General features: G+C 45.5%; 1 pseudogene; it reads right to left on the minus strand.

Annotated features, from left to right (window-relative positions):
• Nucleotides 1–9,587: 9,587 nt before the first annotated feature.
• On the minus strand, nt 9,588–11,457 carry LOC102758977 (annotated as a pseudogene).
• Between the last annotated feature and the right edge of the window lie 2,801 nt (nt 11,458–14,258).

Consider the following 14,258-nt stretch of genomic DNA (forward strand, 5'->3'; position numbering starts at 1 on the left):
TAAGGGAACAGATTTCATGTTGTGTTTCACACACACACACCACAAAAAGGCACAAGGAACCTTTTGGAGGTGATGGATATATTTATTACCTTGACAGTTTCATGGGTATAGGCTCATGTTCAAACTCATCAAATTGTGTGCATTAAATACATGCAGTGTTTTGTATATAATTATACCTCAAAAAAGAAAAAGAAACTAGAGAATGTAGCTTTATTATACAAAGACCAAAACTGAGGTAGAGGCAGAATTGGAGACATCCCTGAGACGCCAGTGCTGCCTGGCCCGCCATGGTGGGACTGCATGTGATGCACAGTCGGATGAGCACTAAGGTTGAAGCTCATAAATGTTAAAATCGATATTCCATGTCAGTTGCATTTACAGACTTCCCCTTCTCAATTTTGAATAATTTCTTTGTTTAACCAAAATTTTCCTGTCACTAGGTTTTTTAAGCTTACATTTCAGAAATTTTATGTCTTATAGTTTTCACTTCTTCTTTATTACCCAGCAGTACTTGCACACAGATAAACAACAGTAGAAACTACAGCTGAGCACAAAGCAAATAATAAAATTCACCTGCAACCTTAGCACTCAGAGGTAAGTATTGTTAACATTTTTTCCAGAATCTTTGTATAATCTTTATTTTACTTATTTTTGTTAATCTTTACCTGAGGATATTTTTTCCTTGATTTTTTAGAGAGACTGGAAGGGAGGAGTAGAGGGAGAGAGCGAGCGGGAAACATCCACGTGTGAGGCAATTGGTTGCCTCTTGCACTCGCCTGGACCAGGGTCAGGGATCAAGCCTGCAACCGAGGTACGTGCCCTTGACCAAAGTCAGTCCTCGGGCTAGTGCTCTATCCATTGAGCTACACTGGCTAGGGCAGTGATGGCGAACCTATGACACGCGTGTCAGAGGTGACACGCGAACTCATTTTTTTGGTTGATTTTTCTTTGTTAAATGGCATTTAAATATAGAAAATAAATATCAAAAATATAAGTCTTTGTTTTACTATGGTTGCAAATATCAAAAAATTTCTATATGTGACACGGCACCAGAGTTAAGTTAGGGTTTTTCAAAATGCTGACACGCCGAGCTCAAAAGGTTTGCCATCACTCGGCTAGGGCTTTGTAAAATTTTTAAAATAAAAATAAGACCATATTCTTCATACTATTTTATATCCTGATTTTTATTTGGTAATATGACATTGAACATCTCTTTGTGTCAATAAATTCAGAGCAGAGCAGTGTGCTATTGTATTGGTGTCACTGGGAACCTACTGTTTGTCATCGAACTTGTCTCCAGACTTCAGGTATCACAATTATACATGAGGCTTTGGTGAGTCTTTTTGTGCATCTTGAATTATTTCCTTAGGGTCCCTTGCCTCCTCTTTTCAGCCTCCCCCCTTATCGTCTTCCCACTCTTGCTTCTCTTTCTGGCCAAACTGAACTTCTTCGGGCTCCTTAAGCACACCAGGCTCTCTTCGTGCTATCTCTGCCTCTACGCTCTTATACACACTCTCCCTCAACCTGCAATTTCATGCCTAGCTAATCCCTATTCATCTTTCAGACATCACCATCTCAGACGAGCCTCCCTGACACCCCATCATCACCATTATCACCACAGACAGGCTCAGCTGTCCCTCTCATGGTGGCCACCATCACCTGCCCTTCGTTCTACTAGAGCAGGAGTCAGGCTACAGTGTAAATCCTGTTTTCCTGTCTCTCCCCTTCACCAAGTTGTAATGTCCACAGGATAAGATCATGTCTGTCTTGGTCAGTGTACCTGGAGCGGTACCCAGCACATATTGGGGCTCCATAGAAATCTATAGAACAAGGCCCTGGCCAGTGTGGCTCAGTTGGTCAGGCATCGTCCTGTGCATCAAATGTTGCCGGTTTGATTCCAGGTCAGAGCACATGCCCAAGTTATGGGTTTGGTCCCTGGTCAGGGTGGGTATGGGAGGCAACCCATCGATGTTTCTCTCTCTCTCTCTCTTGCTCTCTCTCTCTCTCTTTTCCTTCCTCTCTCTATAAAATCATTAAAACAATATTTTAAAACTTTTTAAAAATCTGTTGAACACTGAATAAATATATTCCTAAGCATAAAACTGCTGTGTTAATGGCATGGACTTTTTAAGGCTTATGATACCTTATTGCCAAATCGCTCCCTCAAAATGCCTTCCCAGTTTACCTCTGCTCCCATAGTGTGTGCACATGCTCATTTCCTCATGTCCTGGATGGCCTTGCAAAAACTTTTGAGGCTTCTGTCCATGGGGCTTTACTTCGACAGCGTTGACTGGAAGGATGTGCAGTGGGTTATTGAAGAGTCTCAACTCAGTGGGGTATAAACAAGAAAATTAACTTTTTCCAGTCACTGCTTTCTTCTGTGTTCTGTTAAATTCCTCTCCCCCGTCATTTAATGACATTTTGGGTAGAAAGTCATGTTCCTGTCACTTTCAGTTATTAAAATCCCAGTCCAGTCCATTTAAACCTCCAGATTTGTCTCTGATTCAAAGTTCTTCCATCCCTGAAACCTCAGGAGGGCTATGGCTCCAGGGACTGGAGATGGAAGGGACAGTGCGCTCTCTTCTTTCACTTCTGCTCCTCCTCCTTCCTCTTCTGGGTCTAGCTCTCCAGACTTCGGGCAGGCGGGAAGCATCTCAGCATGGTGGAGGGGCAGTGGTGGTAAGGAGGCATCCCTGATCTTGGCCTGGTTCATTCTGCTCCCATATGAGGCTAGTGACCCTGCTGAAGTGGCAGTCACCATGTGGAAGATGAGCTCATGTTTTGGAGCAAAGCCCAACTCAGCCTGATTGCCTCTCCCTCAAGGACCCACTCAGAGAGGAGGTGGCAAAGTCCCCCTTCAATCTGGGCCATGACCCCTAACCTTCCTTGGGTGGAGGCACCCCTACTTGTTGTGGCAACAGTCTGTGTAGCCCACAGCTCCTGACCCTCCTCAGCCCATATCCTTTAAGTGGAACCACAGAAAAGGCCAGAGACATCTTTGTTTTCCAAGTGCTGACGGGAAGTGGGATGGGGGCACCTCCAGCCCTATCTTCCAGGCCCTCTACAGTCCCTTCTCCCTCCACTGGCATGGGCCACCTCCATAGGCCTTTTATAGATCTATCCAGACCAGAAGTGGCCAGTGGTTTCTGTGATCACATGTGTCTTCCCAGGGGGAGAAAAGGGAACTGCCCCTCACATCAAATATAGTAGGATTGGCAGCTCAGATGCTCTCTTTCCACATCCCCCCATCCTTCCTTTATAGAAGCAAGATTGGGGGACAGGGGTCAGGATGGGGTGTGGGCTGAAGGTGGCAGCTGGTTCTGCAGCCTGAGGTTTTTAACCACATTGTCATGTTGCCAGGGTGTGTTGACCCTGCCCGGGGGTAGCTCTCTTTAGAACGCAGGGCTCCTCAGTGTCTCTTGTCCACTACTTTGGTTTGGACCTTGGTCACAATTCTGGGACACCAGACAAATCCCCGTCATGACATTGTTGTAGATGTACCCAGACATAGCCCTCAAGAGCGTTTTTATAATAAATGCAGAGCCAGATTGCACGTGTCTGTTTCTTGTATCAGCACTGGATACATGCAGAGGGCAAGACCAGGCCACTTGGAATGAAAGCGAAAATAGCCCCACCGAGCAAGAGAAACAGAGCCCAGAGCCCTGTGATGTGGGGGTGGAGGAGAGCAAAGGGTGCACCAGAAGGAGAGCAGACATTCTTGTGCCTCCAGGGCCTTTAGAGTCAGGAGACCTCCCTGTCCAGTCATGCCCGTTGCCAGGGACAATCAGATCATGAGAAGCAGAGAGTTGGGGAGAAAGGGACCCCAGTGGAACCTTTTCAACTTCCCTCGATCCTTCAAATGCAAATGTCACATCCAATTGAGCTGATGCTCTGGCTGGAGCCCCGCCCTCCCAGTGGCACTGGCCATAACAATCCACAGGGTTACTTCCCAGAGCTGCGCTTTTACAGGCGGAGTGGTAAGTGCAGCAGTGGCCATGCAGCGGGAGAGGCTGGCCAGGGGTTGTTGTCAGCCCCCAGCATCCATGAGAAAAGGAAGTTTGGACAGGGTCTCACTGAAGCAATCATGGTGAGAAGGGCCCTCGCCCTCAAGCTCTCTCACATGGTCTGTTGAAATAAGATCCTTGATATCGCAGTTGCAGTCAAAATGTTGGGAGCCACGGAATTCATTAGTCTCAACTTCAGTGGCATTGATTTCTTGCTTAGTAATTAGCTTACCAGAGCCCCTGATGGCATAATCGCTCTATTTACATAATTAAGACATAAATCTTGAGCCTGGGGAGTTGCCAGAACACTAAGGACACTGGACACCAAGGGCAGCAGACGCTTAAAAGCTCATAGGCACAGTTCCACACTCTCCCCAGCTGATCTCATTTACCTCAGTGACTTCAATGGGCTGACAGCGTCTCCTTAGAAACATGTTTTTGAAGGTTTGTGCCAAGGAGATCAATCCACTTAAACTAGCCTCATAGAGAGGCTGTAATGGTCTTAAAACGTGCTCACAATCTCTTGCTTTTAAGGAATAGAATGTGGTGGAAGTGATGGTGTGTGACTTCCAGAGCTACTTTATAACACTTGTGCTTCTCTTCTCTCTCTCTCTCTCTCTCTCTCTCTCTCTCTCTCTCTCTCTCGTTCTCTCTCTCCTTCTCTTCCCCCTTCTCCTTCCCCTTCCCGCACCCCCCCTGCTCTGGGGAACCCAACCACCATGTGGTGATGCTACTCAAACAGACTGTGGAAAGCCCACACTGGGGGACAAACTAAAGTCTTTTGTCAGGGACTGGCACCAGCTATCCAACCACATGAGTGAGCCACCTTGGAAGTGGATCCTCCACCTTTAGATAAGCATTCCGATGATGCAGCTCTGGCTCATGTCTTGACAACCATCTCAAGACTAAGCCCCTCCCAAGTTTCTGACTCACAGAAACTGAGGAGCATGATGTTCGTTATGGTTCTAAGCCATGGAGTTCTGGGTAATTTGTCACCCCAAGAAGCAACTCGTACAGAGAGCACTTCTCTCCTCAGTGCTGCTTCTTCAGGTAAGAAATGGTCTGACATCAAGACCCAAACAGCTAAACATATTTATATTTTGTGACCCAGCAATTTCTCTTGTAAGAATTATCTTATAAAATATATTTTAAATGTAGAGTCACAAATTTGCCAAATACTTGTATAAATGTGTTCGTTGCAGCACTCTTAGTAATAGTGAAACTGAAAGACATTTAACATTTCCATCAACAGACTCCAATTAAATAATATAAAGAAAAACTGAATAATGCCATGTAAGCATTTAAAGAAATTGATCTAGTAGTAACAAAAAACCCCACATACTTCTGCATATAAAACTCCAAATCCAGATGGTCTCACCAGAGTCTACCAGCAATTTATGGAAGAAATACTTGGATATTTATACAAATAATCATGACAAATAAAGAAATAAGACAATAATTCTCAACTTAAGTATAACCTTTTTTTAAAAAAATGTTTTTATTGATTTTAGAGAGAGAGGAAGGGAGACAGGGAGAGAAACATTGATGTGAGAGAGAAACATCAATTGGGGGATTGAGCCCACAACCTGGGCATGTGCGCTGTCCAGGAATTGAACCAGCAATCCTTTGGTGCATGGGATGATGCTCAACCAACTAAGCCACACAACTGGGACCTTTAAGTATATAATCTTGATATAAAAATCCAACAGAAATGTTAGAAGAAAGGAAAATTATAAGCAAATCTCACATTTTCAAAAATGTTAGAAACCAAACCTAAATTTGTAGAAAGATATATAAAACTAGAGGCCCGGTGCACAAAATTCGTGCATGGAGGGGGGGATTCCCTTAGCCCAGACTGCACCCTCTCCAACTGGGGACCCCTTGGAGGATGTCCAACTGCTGGCCCCTAACTGCCCTTCCCTGCCAGCCTGGTTGCCCCTAACTGCCTCTGCCTGCCAGCCTGATTGCCCCTAACTGCCCTCCCCTGCTGGCCTGGTTGCCCCCAACTGCCCTCCCCTGCCAGCCTAATCTCGCCCCCAACTGCCCTCCTCTGCTGGCCAATTTGGTTCTGATTGGTCGGTTTCTATGCCAGTCAGTGTCAAAAGCTCCACCTACTAGGCAGCCATTGGCTCCCCACAGCATCCAGATTTGGTTCTGATTGGTCAGTTTCAAAGCCAGTCAGCGTCAAAAACTCTGCCTCCTAGGCAGCCATTGGTTCTTCACAGCACCCACATTTGGTTTTGATTGGTCAGTTCCTATGCCAGTCAGCGTCTCTGGGCCTATCAACAGGGCCTGATGAGAAAGGCAGGGCTGATCAGCAGCCCTGGTGGAGGCCTGGAGAGAAATGGAGGCACAGCTGCTGGCCAGACTGGGAGAGAAAGAGAGAGGCAAGTGCTGATCAGAAGCTGCCACAGAGGCAATGGATCAGTCCCTGCTTCTCTCTTCAGGCCTCTCTCTGGCCCTGATTCACAGTGCCCTCAGCAGTCAGTGCTGGGGCACGCTGACTGCAGGACTGAATTCCGGTTGGTGGTGCCTGGTTGTTACTGGTCTTTACGACCCAGGATTTTTATATATTAGGATGAAAAGCTGTGTTTAATGCAAAAATGCAAGATAATTTATTTTATTATCAGGATTAGTGGGCCGGTGCACAAAATTTGTGCAAAGGGAGGGGGCGAGGAGGGGGTTCCCTCAGCCCAGCCTGTACCCTCTCCAATCGGGGACCCCTTGGGGGATTTCCAACCACCGGTTTAGGTCCGATCCCACAAGGATTGGACTTAAACCGGTGGGTGGACATCCCTCTCTCAATCTGGGACCGCTGGCTTCTACCTGCTCACCTGCCTGCCTGCCTGATCGCCCCTACCTGCCTCTGCCTCCCTGCCTGATTGCCCTAACCCCTCTGCCTGCCTGCCTGATTGCCCCTACCCTCTCTGCCTGCCTACCTGATCGCCCCTAACTGCTTCTACCTGCTTGCCTGATTGCCCCTAACTGTCCTCCCCCTGCCGGCCTAATCTCACCCCCAACTGCTCTCCCCTGCTGGCCTGATCTCACCCCGAACTGCCTCTGCCTTCCTGGTCACCCTTACCTGCCCTCCCTTGCTGGCCAGATCTCGCCCCCACCTGCCCTCCCCCGCCAGCCTGATCTCTCCCCCACTCGCCCTCCCCTGCCAGCCTGTTCTCACCCCCAACTGTCCTCCCCTGCCAGCCTGATCTCACCCCCAACAGCCCTCCCCTGACGGCCTTATCGCCCCTAACTGCCTCTGCCTCAGCCCCCACCACAATGGTTTTGTCCGGAAGGAAGCCGGACATCCAGAAGATGGCTGGTCAAACCAGTCTAATTAGCATATTACCATTTTATTAGTATAGATAAGGGGGAAATCATGATAATCACAATAGGAACTGCCTCTGCCTTCCTGGTCACCCTTAACTGCCCTCCCTTGCTGGCCTGATCTCGCCCCCAACTGCCCTCACCTGCCAGCCTGATCTCTCCCCCAACAGCCCTCCCCTGACGGCCTTATCGCCCCTAACTGCCTCTGCCTACCTGCCTGATTGCCCCTAACTGTCCTCCTCCTGCCGGCCTAATCTCACCCCCAACTGTCCTCCCCTGCCAGCCTGATCTTGCCCCCATCTCCCCACCCTTGCCAGCCTGATCTCACCCCCAACAGCCCTCCCCTGACGGCCTTATCGCCCCTAACTGCCTCTGCCTCAGCCCCCACCACAACGGTTTTGTCCGGAAGGAAGCCGGACATCCAGAAGATGGCTGGTCAAACCAGTCTAATTAGCATATTACCATTTTATTAGTATAGATAAGGGGGAAATCATGATAATCACAATAGATGTGGAAGAATCATTTAACTGAATAGATATAAAGTGATTTCTTTTATTGTTATATAAGACCTTTATTAATAGACTAGATGCCCAGTGCATGAATTAGTGCACCTTGAAAGGAACTGTTGGCCTTAAGGCTGCGGTGGGCAAAGGGGTGGATCTCGGCCCACACCTCCACCGGGCCTCTCCCACCGAGGCCCTCTGTCTGCCAGCAGCCCCGGTCCCACCACCACTGGCACCTGCTGATGATGCAAAGTGATTGGGGCTGGCACCAGCAGCAGGTGCAAAAAGCGGCTCCATCGCTGGCAGTGGTACGAGCATGGGCAAGACTGCAGCATGCAGGAGCAAAGAATTTTCAGTAACCACCAGAGGCTTAGCCCGTTGACAGCAATCAGCACCTTGCCTTGGTCTGGCGCCCGTGCTCACCTGCTCCACCATCCCACCGCGGCTGACGCCCACCATGTTCTACGCGCATCCCCTGGTGGTCAGCACATGTCATAGTAACCAGTTGTTTAGCTGTTCCACCGTTCAGTCTATTTGCATATTAGCCTTTTATTATATAGGACAGTGGTTCTCAACCTTCTGGCCCTTTAAATACAATTCCTCATGTTGTGACCCAATCATAAAATTATTTTCATTGCTACTTCATAACTGTAATGTTGCTACTGTTATGAATCGTAATGTAAATATCTGATATGCAGGATGGTCTTAGGCAACCCCTGTGAAAGGGCCATTCGATTGCCAAAGGGTTCGGGACCCACAGCTTGAGAACCACTGATATAGGATGATTGAAAATTTATTGGCTTTTTTTAAAAAAATCATGTTGTAAACTTTTATTACAAACTAGAGGCCCAGTGCATGAATTCGTGCATGGGTGGGATTCCTTGGGGTGGCCTGCGGAAATTGAGCCCCAGTTCACACCCCCAGGCTCACAGCCCCAGCTTGTGCCTCCAGCCTCATAGCCCGCAGCCCCACCTGGCACCCCGCTGTGGCCTGGAACCACCCCTTCACCTGCTCCACCATCCCACCTGCAGGCAATTGATCAGGGCCAGGCCTCCTGCCTGGCCCTCTCAGTGCTTGCAAGCCAGGTGGCAGCCCCGCCCCCTGCTGCCACCGCTTGTTACCATCTGTGGGGCAATCAGCAGAGCGATTGGGCCCCCGCTTGCTCCCGCCTTGGCCTGGCGCCACTCGCTCACCTGCTCCACCATCCTGCTGTGGTCCAGCTCTTGTCAGGGCCCACTGGGGCCAGCAGCACCTCCACTGCCACCCGCTGCCAGCGCCACATTGCCAATGCCTACCATGTTCCGCGCCACCCACTGGTGGTCAGCGCATGTCATAGCGAGCGGTCAAACTCCCAGTCAGACTCCCAGTCAAACAATTTGCATATGAGGCTTTTATTATATAAGATTAGAAATGTAGTTCTTAAAAATCTCAACTTGTCTAGATATAAAACCATTTAAAAACCATTAAGGATATATAGAGAAAAACCTGGCTTAAAAAAAAAAAAACCCAAACATGTCTGTCCATTTGTCATTACCAAAAAGATGTATTTAAATCAAAATAATAAAAAGCCCAAGCTCCATAGATATTGCAGATAATTTTAGTTATCTGGTTAACAGGCAAAAGGAAGGACTTGAGGTCTTCGGCTCCAATGTTTTGTTCATTTCTTATCGCTGGAATTTTAGGTCCATTTATTCTTATTGGGTGACTTAATCGAATAATAGTAGAGATGGTAAACTGGCATTTACTCAGCCCCACCCTACTCAGCCTTGGGAGAAGACCAATTCTCAGCTGGTGGATGGGCTGCTTTTGTCTTTGCCATCTGGTGGGTTTGGGGGCATCTGCAAAAGTACTGATGTTGAAGTGGCTGCTGAACTGGGTCTCCTCCCCTTGACTTTCCTTATCTTCTGCACTGCTCTCCTCTCTAGGCTGTCTTCAGCAAGGTGGGCCCCTGCAGAATGGTGGTCTATATCATGATATATATTCTATCTTAATGATCTACCTCACTCCCCTGCACCTGGTTGTCAGTACCTTCCATCCTTTCTTGCACAAGAGGATTGAAATATTGTGGTGATGCCCATAGGGTCTCCGCATGTAGTTAGGTGGATGCTGTGGCCTGCAGTAAGGCCAGAACTGTTGGATCTGCCTTTGGGAGTACTCTGCTATCCCTCATTCTTGCCCCTATTCTCACTGCTCTGGTCATTCTTCTGGTAATTGCACGGAGGACCCATACCACATGCATAGCATCTATAATGGTTACCTTCTGCTGCTTACTGACTGCCTTGCACTGGAATTCCACCATGAACCACAACATTTACTGCCTCTGAACCCTTTTATCCTTCAACAACATCAAACTCCACGGTCTCTCTGCTTCCTACACTGTGCAGGTACTTCCTGGGGTTATTTATGCAGTCTGGTCTTTAGCAGGTTTGCTGAATGCAAAGCTAATATTTCTTAAATGATGTTTTTGTATGTCAGGCACTAACAGAAAAAAATTTATTAAAAACATTTTATATTAGCATCAAAAAATATCAAGTACTTAGGAATTCAACTTTCTTGCATTAAGGTGCTAAGGAGTTTTACAAACATGTACGTGTATAGCAATCTCTGTGCATCAGATCTTCAAGTAAAATTTGAGATAATTAACAGCTTTATAATACTGAGTCTTCTAATCTATGAATTCAACGTACATCTCCACCTATTTAAGTCTTATTCAATGTACTTTAATAAAAGTACAGAGTTTTTCTTGTAGAAATCTTGCTCTTCTTAAATATTTCCTAAGTACTTGACATTTTTTGATGTTACACAGAATATTAAAAAGATGTGTACTCAAGGGTCATGATTTAATACAATGCATAATTTCCCCTACATTATGAAATTTAAACTGTGGTACATTGTGGTGAATACAATGACTTCTAGTACCATCTGTTGCTAGTGCCAGGGTTCTCATTAAGACAGTCGTGACCTCATGAATTCCTAAAAAGGTCTTAGAGATCCCTTGGAGTAGCAGACTACACTGCTATAGAAGATGCATGCCCATGTGCACTGGTAAACATCTATAGAAATATTTTCAGAGCATTGCTTATAGTAGTCCCAAATTAAAAATAACCCCAAAGTCCTTCAACTGTAAGATGAATAATAATCTATACTCATTAGTGGAATACCATAGCATTGAAAATGAAATACCTACAGCTACATGAAACAGTTTGCCACACCCAAGGCATCCACATTGGTGGCAGGTGGAGGATGCATGTGAGAGCTCAGGGATTTCAAAAGAAAGAATGGGTTTTAATCACCTTAGAACCTGGCAAGAGCTAAGGTTCCAGCAACAGAGAATCGGATTTCCATTTCCTTGGGCCTGGGGAGAAATTGGAAATGTTTCTGGTTTTCAGAGAGGTGGCAGGAGCTTAGCCAGCAGAAGGCCATGAACCTGCTGGGAAGGGGTTCTACTGCCTGTTTTGTGTGGGTCTAAAAAGGGGACCTGCCTGATCCTTGAACAGCTAGTAGTCCGGAGGTTCTGGGATCAGCACTGGTGGAATTTCACCAAACACCTTCTATGGATTGACTAAGAAAAGAAAAATGTCCTCCTCACACCTGAACAGAGGAGTAGTACTTGCCAGTTCAATCATATCTGCTTCAAAATAGCTGAAATTATGGTGTGTTCCACCACGTATCAATGTGACACCATGCATAGCAACTCAAGCAGCCTGCCCTATCTACTTAATGATATGATCACTGAAGAATCCAAGGGGATGTGAACTAAGATCTGAAATTTACTTTGAAACATATCAGAAAATAAGTAGATGTTACGGGTTGAATTACATCCCATCAAAATCCACATGTTAAAGTCCCTCTGAAGTGACCTTATCTGGAGACAGGGTGATTACAGAGCTCATACAGTTAAAATCAGGTCATCAGGGTGGGTGAAATCCAATATGATGGGTGTCCTTATGAAAGGGAGAAATTTGGGCACAGACACACATAAAGGATGACAATGTGAAGAGGCACAGGGAGAAGACAGCCATTTACAAGCCATGGAGCGAGGCCTGGAAGAGGTCCTTTCCTCACAGCCCTCACAGGAACCAACCGTGTTGACACCTTGACCTCAGACTTCCAGGCTCCAGAGCTGTGAGACAATACATATCTGTGGTTTAAGCATCACAAAATGTTCACTTAGAACAAAGAAAAGTCAACTTTTTTACAAATAGCAGCTCAATTCCTAAAAACCCAATGACTAGATAATTCCAAAGAATATCAAATGAGCAATCTCCACAGTAACAATGGCATTTAACACACAGAATATCTCTACATGTTGACTTGGACATCCCACTTTGGAGACACTATCTTACAAACATAATAATACCAGTGTATATATATGTGCTTATTTCACTTTTGGTTGTAATTCCACTTTGGAGACACTATCTTACAAAAATAATAATACCAGTGTATAAATATATATGTGCTTATTTCACTTTTGGTTGTAATGACATCAAATTGGAACACACCTGACTGTCCACATCAAGACACATCACAGTTAAAATGCCAAAGGTCAGAGACAAAAAGAGAAGCTTAAAAGCAGCAAGAGAAAAGCAGTTAGTTAGCTACAAGGGAGCTTCCATAAGACTGTTAGCTGATTTTTCAACTTGGCAGGCCAGAATGGACTGGAAAGGAATATACAAAGTGATGGAAAGCAAGGACCTACAAACAAGATTATCCTACCCAGCAAGCCTATCATTTAAAATTCAAGGTCAGATAACTTCCCAGACAAGAAAAACCTAAAATAGTTCATCGCCACCAAACCAATATCACATGAAATGTTAAAGGATCTTCTTTAAGAAGAAGATGAAGAAGAAGAGAAAAGATAAAAAATATGAACAATGAAAAGGCAATAAATACATATCTATCAGCAACTGAATCTAAAAAACAATGGGAAAAGAAACAGACTCATAGATATAGAGAATATTTTGATAGTAGCCAGATGGGTGGGGGATTGTGGGGATGTTAAAAAGGTGAAGGGATTAAGAAGTACAAATTGGTAGTTACAGAATAGTGATGGGGATATAAAGTACAGCCTAGGGAATAGTCAATAATATTGTAGTAACTATGTATGGTATCAGGTATAAGATTTATCAGCATGATCACTTAGTAAGTTATATAATGTCTTATCACTGGATTGTACAGCTGAAGTTCATATAATATTGTATGTCAACTGTAATTGAAAAATAAAAAATAATTTAAAGTACAAAAAGAAAAAGAAACAAGGAAGGAACCTAGAGTCACTAGTTCCTCCTGACAACTGACCAATAGTGGGAATGAGAACAGAACTGGGGTTCAGTCTGGTGAAGAAACAGGGATTAGTTCATTAAAAATCCTGATCTTAGAGGGCCAGGAGAACAAGAAACAGCAGGTGGGCCTTAGCCAGTTTGACCCAGTGGATAGAGCGTCAGCCTGCAGACTGAAGGGTCCCAGGTTCGATCCTGGTCAAGAGCACATGCCCACGTTGCAGGCTCAATCCCCAGTAGGGGGTGTGCAGGAGGCAGCCAATCAATGATTCTCTCTCATCATTGATGTTTCTATCTCTCTCTCCCTCTCCCTTCCTCTCTGAAATTGATAAAAATATATTTTTAAAAAATGAAAAGAAACAGCAAGTGGGTGTGTGAGTATGAAGATTCCAGAGTCAGAATAACCTGGGTTTGAAAATTCTGGCTGTTTTACTACCTGTGAGGCTGGGCAGATGCCTCATTCTATCTTGTCTTTTAAAATGGAAATAGTGATATTTACCTTCTAGGTTTGATGAAAGTAGCAAATGAATGATGTATATGAAATATGTACTGTAGATGCTCAACAGTGACAAGTGTTATTATTAGCATCTCTGTGTACATATACCCATTCACAGCAGGTGCTCAGCAATGATGACCATCATCATTAGTGCAGTGTTTTCCTAGTCTTCCCTGAAGATGAAAAGGGAGAGAGAAGCTTGCTTCTGCCCTCTTTGCTTCCCATCCCACAATCCCTCGTGCTTCATCTTTTATTGTTTCTGCATGCAGCTGAGGAATGCATCCCTTAGACAGTTCAAATGGCAGGAAGCCAGGGAAAGAACCCATCACCACAGTGTCCTGATAATAACTAATCTTGATTCACATATGCATATGACTCATGTGTGCACTGTGCCAATGGAGACATCAGGATCTGGGGACCAAGTTTCAGCATCTGGTCCAGAGTTAGATGGTGGTGGTGGTGTGTGTGTGTGTGTGTGTGGGTGAGCACAGAATAAATCTTCTGCAATTACTTTATTTCTTCACAAATTCTCAAAATAGCCAAAATCAGTTAAAAGGGTGTTATGGGGACAGGGGAACGGGGCAAGCTTTGAGGAGAGAAAAAACAATGACGCTAGTGATAGGTTCCAGTTTCTCTGATGTCATGATCTATG

This window comes from Myotis davidii, unplaced genomic scaffold (genome assembly GCF_000327345.1).
Source record: "Myotis davidii unplaced genomic scaffold, ASM32734v1 scaffold1025, whole genome shotgun sequence".
NCBI lineage: Eukaryota > Metazoa > Chordata > Mammalia > Chiroptera > Vespertilionidae > Myotis > Myotis davidii.